Raw genomic sequence first — 8,980 nt, 5'->3', positions numbered from 1 at the left:
TTAAAGGACATTATCTTCTTAGACGTTGGAGGAAATCTACGACACAAAAAATGCTGGCTTTTTATCCAAAACAGTTACAGTAGGGATGACATTAGTTGTTCGAGTTTCATAGCCAAGTTGCCATGCCAGAGTTAAGGCTATGTGCCCTATTATTTTCAAACCCTCGGATTAAAAACTTATCACTGAAGATTTTCAACTTCAATTCTCCTAAAACAGTCCTAACCAACTTTATAGGGTTGGGCAAAGTTGGCAATTGAATATCTACTGTTCCTTTCTTAACTGTTTTTTGACAATGGTTTAGCAACAGTAAATTAAAATACGAAGTCATAGTGATAAGGCCTCGAAGATAACTGGCGGTCTTGAAAGAAGGAAAAGAACAAGAATACGCCCTTGATGATCACCTAGACAAGAAACAATTGCAAAGCATGACAAAATTGAGGCAGGCCACTTGATCTAAATGTTCATTCACTGAATATATCAAGATACGTTAAGGCTATGTGCCCTATTGTTTTCAAACCCTCGGTGTAAAAACTTATCACTGAAGATTTTCACTTCAATCCTCCTAAAACATTCCTAACCAACTTTATAGGGTTGAGCAAAGTTGGCAATTGAATATCTACTGTTACTTTCTTAACTGTTTTTTGATAATGGTTTAACAACAGTAAATTAAAATACGAAGTCATAGTGATAAGGCCTCGAAGATAACTGGCGGTCTTGAAAGAAGGAGAAGAACAAGAATATGCCCTTGATGATCATCTAGACAAGAAACAATTGTGAAGCATGACAAAATTGAGACAGGCGATCTAAATGTTCATTCACTGGATATATCAAGATACGTTAAGCGGGGTTTGACCCTTTTGGTTGATTGAATGAGTTCATTAGAGATGGCAACGAAATTTGATGGGCTGGGCGAAATATTTTACGAGGGGCAATGTTTTTATATCACCCTACAGTATTGACTGGTTAGTTTGATTTTTTGAGCGATGCTGATAGGGTTTATAATAGTGAATTGCGACGCATTGGGGAGCTGCTCTAAACCCCCCCGCCTGGATAATTTCCATGGAACAGATTTTAGAGTGTCTGTTTCTCTTCTTGTGTTCTTAGGGTTTGCATGTAAGGTTTATTTGGTGCTAGTCTCCAATTGTCAACCATCTTTTCTCTTTTTGGCAGTGATTCGATTCTTTGCTGTTATATATCATGCCAACTTCTCTGATGCAGGTGTCATGTTTCTTTTAATTTTTTGAATATGTGCTGGAGGTCTCTGTCAGTTGGGAAATTCTTTTATTTTCTTGGTGTTTTCCGTTATTTTTCCTGTTTGTGGGTGTGAACATTGTTGAAAAAATTGGCATCGGCAAAAATTTGCCGAGGATTCAGACATCAGAAAATCAACAATAAAGGGCAAATAGGGTAAATGTCGGCAAATGACGACAAACAACAAAAGATACAAAATAAATTCATTTTTTCCCTTTTAATATAAACCAGTGGCAACATCAAATAAGTAAGAAACAGCGATATATATGATGCAATGTTACATGAATCGTGAGTGTGAAACATCGGCACATAAATATGGAAGAAACAGCGATATATATGATGCAATGTTACATGAATCGTGAGTGTGATCGGAATCAGCTGAAGAATCCTGTGCAAGTGCGGTACTCGTCCCAATATTAGGAATTGGGGATTTGAATCTCTAACTCTGGTGGGTAGAAATACTGAAGAAGCCGGGCCTAAAAATTTTCAATGTCAAACTGTTCTTGGTAAAGGTGTTGAATGTGAACGCAAAGCTAGCGATGGTAAACTTGAGAGGACTGCAAAAGGGGCATTTGTTGGTGCAGGGGCAAATGTTCTCTTTTACCCAACATTAATAGATGCAAAATGAATTCATTTTTTCCCTTTCAATATTGCAACATCAAATAAGCACATTGGCACATAAATATGTAAGAAACACCGATATATATATGATGCAATGTTACATGAATCATGAGTGTGTTCGGAATCAGCTGAAGAATCCTGTGCAAGTGCGGTACTCGTCCCAATATTAGGAATTGGGGATTTGGATCTTTAGCCCTGGTGGGTAGAAATATTGAAGAAGCCGGGCCTAAAAATTTTCAACGTCAAACTGTTCTTGGCAAGTGTGGTGAATGTGAACGCAAATCCAGTGATGGTAAACTTGAGAGGACTGCAAAAGGGGCATTTGTTGGTGCAGGAGGGAATGTTCTCTTTTACCCAACATTAACAGATGCAAAATGAATTCATTTTTTCCCTTTCAATATAAACCAGTGGCAACATCAAATAAGCACATTGGCACATAAATATGCAAGAAACACCGATATATATATATATATATATATGATGCAATATTACTTGAATCGTGGGTGTGATTGGAGTCAGCTGAAAATCCTGTGCAGTTGCGGCACTTGTCCTGAAATTATGAATTGGGGATTTGGAACTCTAACCCTAAATTTTTCATATATATATATATATATATATATATATATAAAAATTTAATTTTATATTAAAAATTTAAAATGACCGAAGAAATGGTGGGTAGAAATATTGAAGAAGCCGGGCCTAAAAATTTTCAATGTGAAACTTTTCTTGGTAAGGTTGTTGAATGTGAACATAAAGCCACCGATGGTAAACTTGAGAAGACTGCAAAAAGGGCATTTGTTGGTGCAGGAGCAGATGTTCTCTTTATATAGTGTTGTTTGCAACAAGCTTCAACCAGAGTTTAGATGGTGATATCAGATTTACCAGTGCGGTCTTCTCCACCCTGAATTTTATGAAGGCATGTATATCACTAAATTAAAATAGTTCCTATTTTGTCAAAAAGGAGAAAGTGGCAGTCTCCTCAGTCTTTGACCAAACTGAACCTTATTCAGGATATGCTATTGCTTCGTAGTAGTAATTAGAGGAAAGTAGCTTTTGTCAACATTACTGTTAGACCTCTTTTCTTTCATATCTTGGGAACCGGTTTAATTGGTTGTCAGTGGCCAAAGAATTTTCAGAGGACACAGGCCATACAAAGGGTGGTGAGAAAATTATATAAATGGAGTGTTTAAGAATCTATAAAGCCACAGACGTGCAATGAGAGGAGGAACCAAAGACGTTTCAGAAATGATTGTGAAACTCTAGCTGTCGCTCTTCATAAAACTGGCAAGAACAGTTGAAGGAATCAATTACCCTAACATTCAAAATGAATCCTAACTTACAAATTGTGTCATTTATCCAGATCCTATAACTGGAAATGGATCCCTCAACAAAATTGACCGAATCATGAAGAATTGGATGCGGATCACTGATTCCCCGGTTCCTTGATGATTTGGATCTGGATCCGGGTATAGGGCTAGGAAGGCCGAATCTGGTAATTCTTATATGATGTAATGGATGCCAAATGATAAATAAAACATTGACGACAATGAACCTTGATAATTGTCCGTTTCAGATTAAGAAATACAAAAATGATTAATATAGCAGCTAGCCACTGATGCCCTATACCCTTTTATAGGCAAAAGATGTCTCATTGTCTCAAGAGAAAGAAGCTCTATGGCTGGAGACAGATGGCCATTGGTGGGTTTCTCACTATGTGTAGAAGGGAATGTTGGGTTGGCACACCAGCATCTTCACTGTAAGTCTCCTACACCTCTAATGATTGTGGGTCATCCTCCCCTTTATCTCTAACCACTAAGGTTCCTTTTCCATAACTGGGTTCTTTCTCTGCACCTTCCACTATGCAAATTTTAATTATGAAGATTTGGGAAAGCTTCTCTGCAACATTTTTGAGCATAAAAATAAAATTCCAAACAAAATAAGTAATTTTTACCCATTTATTTTTTTAAATTTGATAGATCAAAGTTGGTTTCCATGGATGCTAATAATCATCATTATCTATATTTATGTACATCAGTGTACATCCAAACATCATTATCTATATTTATGTACATTAGTGTACATCCAAACTTTTAGACATCGAATATTCAAGTTCAAGTTTGCATGAATATAGCATGTAAATTGTGTTGATTTTTTCAAGTGCTATAAAAACAAGCACAATTTTCTGCTACATAATTCTTTTCAATGATATTGTTATAACTTTAGCACATTCCAAATCATTAAGCAATTATACTTCAGAAAATTTCAACTATAAATGTAGTTGGACAATAGAGATCATAGTAGAATAAACATGCATAAGAAACAAAAAAATTACCTCGGGAAAACCAAACCTCGGGAAAAACCCAAATCTTTTCCTGAGAAATTTGTCCAATTCAACAAATGCACAAATGTGAATATCCCAGTCAAACTTAGTCAAACTGTAATCAATTCGTATAAATCAAACCTGGTCAAAAGAGAGAATTTTAGTAATCTATAACAACCATTGAACTCTGGTCAAAGAATCTGAATTCTGGCCTCTACAACTTGTGGTCAACTCTAGTCAAACAGGCTGAATTTTGGCCTTTGCCACTACCTCTGGAATTTTGGTCAATTGTCCCAGAATTTCATTCAATTGCCTTAAGTCAAATTGCGGTCAAATAGAGCAACAAAAGGTTTGGTCAATGTAGGTCAAACAACATAGAAAAACCTCACTCAACGTTAGTCAAAGAAAGTCAAAATTTTGGTCAACTTTGTTGGTCTTCTCTCTCTCTCTCCCCTTTCCCTGCATGGACCGAAAATAGAATATATGATTATTTGAATTGATGCCAAGAGGAGGAGGTCGATTGGAGTATTTATAGTGGTCAAAGTAAGAGGCGGCCGACCTATCCTCTTGGAGCTGACATGAACTCAAGAAAAATAATATTTTTCTTTTTTTTTGAACACTGACCTTGGCTACAAAAATTCAACGCTCCATCTTAGCTAGGGAGATATTCATTTGACTTCCTCAGATCTACATTTGTTGAAAAATTTCTCCATCCCAAGAAAAGATTGAAAGAGCTAGCTATGTTAGTGTATCCATCCACTACACGTGGAAAACATCCTACATCAGCGTCATGAAAAGGGATCTAATTATCCACTAGTCACATCTCCTTTGTAAAGGATCTAGTCACCCACAAGCCAATTACTGATTGACTGGTTAGGTATCCCTTGACACAAGACTAGTCCTTGTTACACCAATCCACCAAGTCATCACTTGGAACCATGTTTGGTATATGGTGAACCTTGGGCCCATTTATGTTAAAATTGGCAATTAGGGCCAAACTTGATGTGGGTCATCTTATTTATGGCAGCTGATATTTTTCTTGGATCCCTCTCATCGAGAGGTGTAGGATTGATCTAAAGATCATCCGATTCCGATAAGTATTCATGGAGATATGAATTTATTTGTGTTATGGGACAATTTGTCAATATACCCCACTTGTGCTCAATGTTTTAGTATAAATAGAGGAGGACTTCAAGTCATTTGATAATCATCTCTTGTGATCTCACTCTCCACTTGTTTGGGTTTTTAGTGGAAGAGGAGGTCTAGAGGAGATGCTTTCTACACAGCCCTAAAGAAGGGTCATCTAGGAGAGCCCTAGCCGCAGACTTGTAGGAGATCTGACTGCAGACCTAAGAGGGCCTAACCCCCAGCTAGAAGAGCCCTAATCCGTAGCTAAAGAGAGCCCTAATCCGTCGCTAAAGGATGCCCTAAACCGCAGTCAAAAGAGGCTTCTTAGCCGCAACAAAGAAGGGAGATCTACCCACTGTTTAGGGGAACTTCTACACGGAGCAAGGCAACCCTAATCCGTAGACATGAGGAAGCCTTAAAGGAACCTTAGCTGCATATCTAAGGAAGGGTTAAATGTGCTCTAGACGCAGTCTATACATGGCTGCACGCAGGCCTAAACACAGTCACCTTAACACTATTCTAGGCCGCATTTGTGGAGGGTTTCATGTGCCCTTAGACTGCTATGAGAAGGGATCTGAATGGTTCCTTATATGCAGTCTCATGACTGCCCTAGCCATAGGAAAAGAGAAGGCTACAATAGTTCATTAGTGGGACTATTTGGAAGGTCTACTATATCAAGGAGGACTGTAATGATGAAGCGTGGAGGGCAGCATCTCATTGGAGGACAACCACAGTCATTAAGAGCAATTCTGGGCCAGCTTAGATGGGCTGTTAGGGACTGTGGTCAGTACCCTAACCAGTCCCTAAATTGCAGCATTATAGCATGTTCAAGAGTTGACATTTCTATAGACTAAATGTTGTCGCGTTAATAATGATTGGACAATATCTGGGATATGTTTGTTGCTATGTGCTAGGCCGCAGACCATAGCACCATAGCAAGAGTTGTTATGGGCAGTGTATCAGGGCGTGCAACACAAGTGTACCAAGGTGCAATGTAAGTGTACCAAGGTGCAGCATAAGTGTATCAAGATGCAGCGTAAGGGGATGTAGCATGATGGGCGTAGTAAGGTACAATTTGAAGATGCAGCATAAGGAGGTGCAACATGATGATACGATGCAGCAGCATGATGGGCGCAATAAGGTACAATTTGAAGATGCAGCACAAGGAGGTGCAACATGATGATACGGTGCAACAGCATGATGTGTGCAACATGATGATGAAGAGCAGCAAGATGGGTACAACATGATGAGGTATAGCTAAGCAGTAATGCAGCATGGTGCAACTTTGTGATGATGGACATGGTATGATGGTGTAGCATGGTGCAACACCATGATAGGGTGATGGAATCACATGAGTCCATATCAATTACCTCATGAGACATCTTCTTAGAGAAGATCTATGTTCTTATCTTGTCAAGTCGAAGTGTTGACTTCTGTTGTAAATGTACTATCTCTCTCTCTCTGCTGAACTATTGAAGAACATATAAGAAGAATTGATCAAGGGTTTCGCCACATTGGGGTTTGTCCCTGGCTAGCGCCACATCTTGTGTCCTCTTGTCTTGGCTTGTCTTCTGCGATTTATGTTTATGTTCTATCTGCAGTTTACTTTAATGCTGATGTGATTGCTAATCTGGAAAAGATATTGAGTTAACTGTGAAAATTGAAATAAATTGCTCTAAGCATAGAACATACCTAAAATTAACATGGTATCAGAGCTGAGGTGAAGACAAAGCTCAAGCGAGAGTGAAAGAGCAATCACCGAAGACAGTTGGGAAAGAACAAAAGGATCAGTGGATTCCTCATCCCTCTTCCAATTCATCGAGGGTGAAGTCGAAGCAGAGAATATTATCAAAATGGTGCAGCGGAACATGGCCTACCTAAAGATCACTTCATTGGGAAGACTGGATCTCACGGTGGAAGGAAAGGCATATAACTAGTTCGGCCATTATGCCAAGGAGTGTCTGAATGGAAGGGACACATCACTTGATGATGATAACAATCATTCCAGGGACATCTTCAATGGTTAGAGGAATGACAGGTAATGCAAGTCATCAAGGAAACGATCGACTCTTCAGAGAAAGCAAGGAACCCCAGGTATGAAGAATCAAATGTTGTTTCTGATAAGATAAAGAAACGCTATCTTGTATTGGCCCTCTCCTTTAGATTCTTTGGGAATCTGGCTTATCGATTATAGTGCTTCAAGGCACTTCATCAAATAGAAGGGTGCTCTCTCTAATTTAGTAGAGATGGAAACAATCGTGGGATTATACTTGGAGCCAATGCCACCTATCTTGGAAAGGGTGTAGGGAATGTTACCCCTCAATTGAATGAGGGTAACTCTATTCATTTACAAAATCTCTTTTATATACCTGATCACAAGAAGAACCTGGTGTCCATTTCGGCAATGGAAGTCAAAGGTTACAAGGTGGCATTCATCGATGGAAAGGTACGTGTTTGAAAATGAAATTTTCAAAGATGCTTTTACTCATGGGTTCAGGGTTGGCAATTTGTGTCAAGTTGCAGGATGGTCCATTGGGGATCATGACATATCTCATCTATAACTCCTGGAATCTACTTTATGAGGTCCTAACTGATGTGAGTCAGATGGTGATTCGGATACCTGAATTCAAGACGAGCATAAAGGTACATGTTTGAGATGTACCGAAGGAAAATCTTACAAGGGGACCATTCCCCTCATGTAGTGGGTCCACAAGTTTGGAACAACCCAAGGGGTTTGAGATTCATGATTGGGAATCTCATGTATACAGGTGGAAGAAAACCCTCTATGGCTTGAAGTAAAACACCTCGGGCCTAATATGAGAGGATTGATAGTTGTTTAATGAAGCTGAGATTCACTAAAAGTGAAGCTGATCCAAACCATTGTTTGAAGATTGTGGATGATAGACCTCTCATATCGGCATCTTCTGAGAAATGACTTATTTCTGACAGGGGCAGACCCTCTCACTTGAAAATGTAAGAGGAAGTTGGATTCCAGATATGGAATGGTAAACTGCAAGCCCATGACTACCTCAAGGATCTTAACTTTCAGAAGTTATATGGTGGTGACGCCGGACCAGACTTAGGAAATGCCTCTAACTTTCATAAACTCATTTGCATTGATGTTCTTGGTGAACTTCCGTCCATATATATGCTTTGTAGTTAGCATGGTGAGCTCATATTTGGTTAAGCTTCACTAGATTGGTGCCAAGAATCTTTTGAGATATCTTCATGGCACAATCTCTCATGGATTGAGATACACTGCCAGAAATATGAAGCTGCATGATTATTCGAATGCTGACTGGGCAGGCAGTGTGGAGGATCGCTAGAGCACTTCTCAGTGTTGGTTCTCTCTGGATTTTGCTTCGATATCATGTATGAGTAGGAAGCAGGAGTTGGTTGCTATAAGCACCACCGAGGCCGAATACATAGCTATGAGTATGATCTCATGTGAAGCTGACTAGTTGTGGAAGCTCATCAGTGGGCTCTTTGTACACATGATGAATACCACTGTGATTCTTTGTAACAACCAATGGGGGAATTCGATTATTGAGGAATCCTGTATTCGATGATTTCTCCAACAGATAGACATCAGATACTACCTTATTTGGGATATGGTAAGTCAATGAGCGAGGAGGCTCCATCGCATTGAGACTGATGTAC

The sequence above is a fragment of the Pinus tabuliformis genome, chromosome 1_2 (assembly GCF_031772625.1).
Source record: "Pinus tabuliformis cultivar Carrire ecotype Pingquan chromosome 1_2, CPIR1, whole genome shotgun sequence".
NCBI lineage: Eukaryota > Viridiplantae > Streptophyta > Pinopsida > Pinales > Pinaceae > Pinus > Pinus tabuliformis.
Note: the sequence above shows the minus strand (reverse complement) of the source record.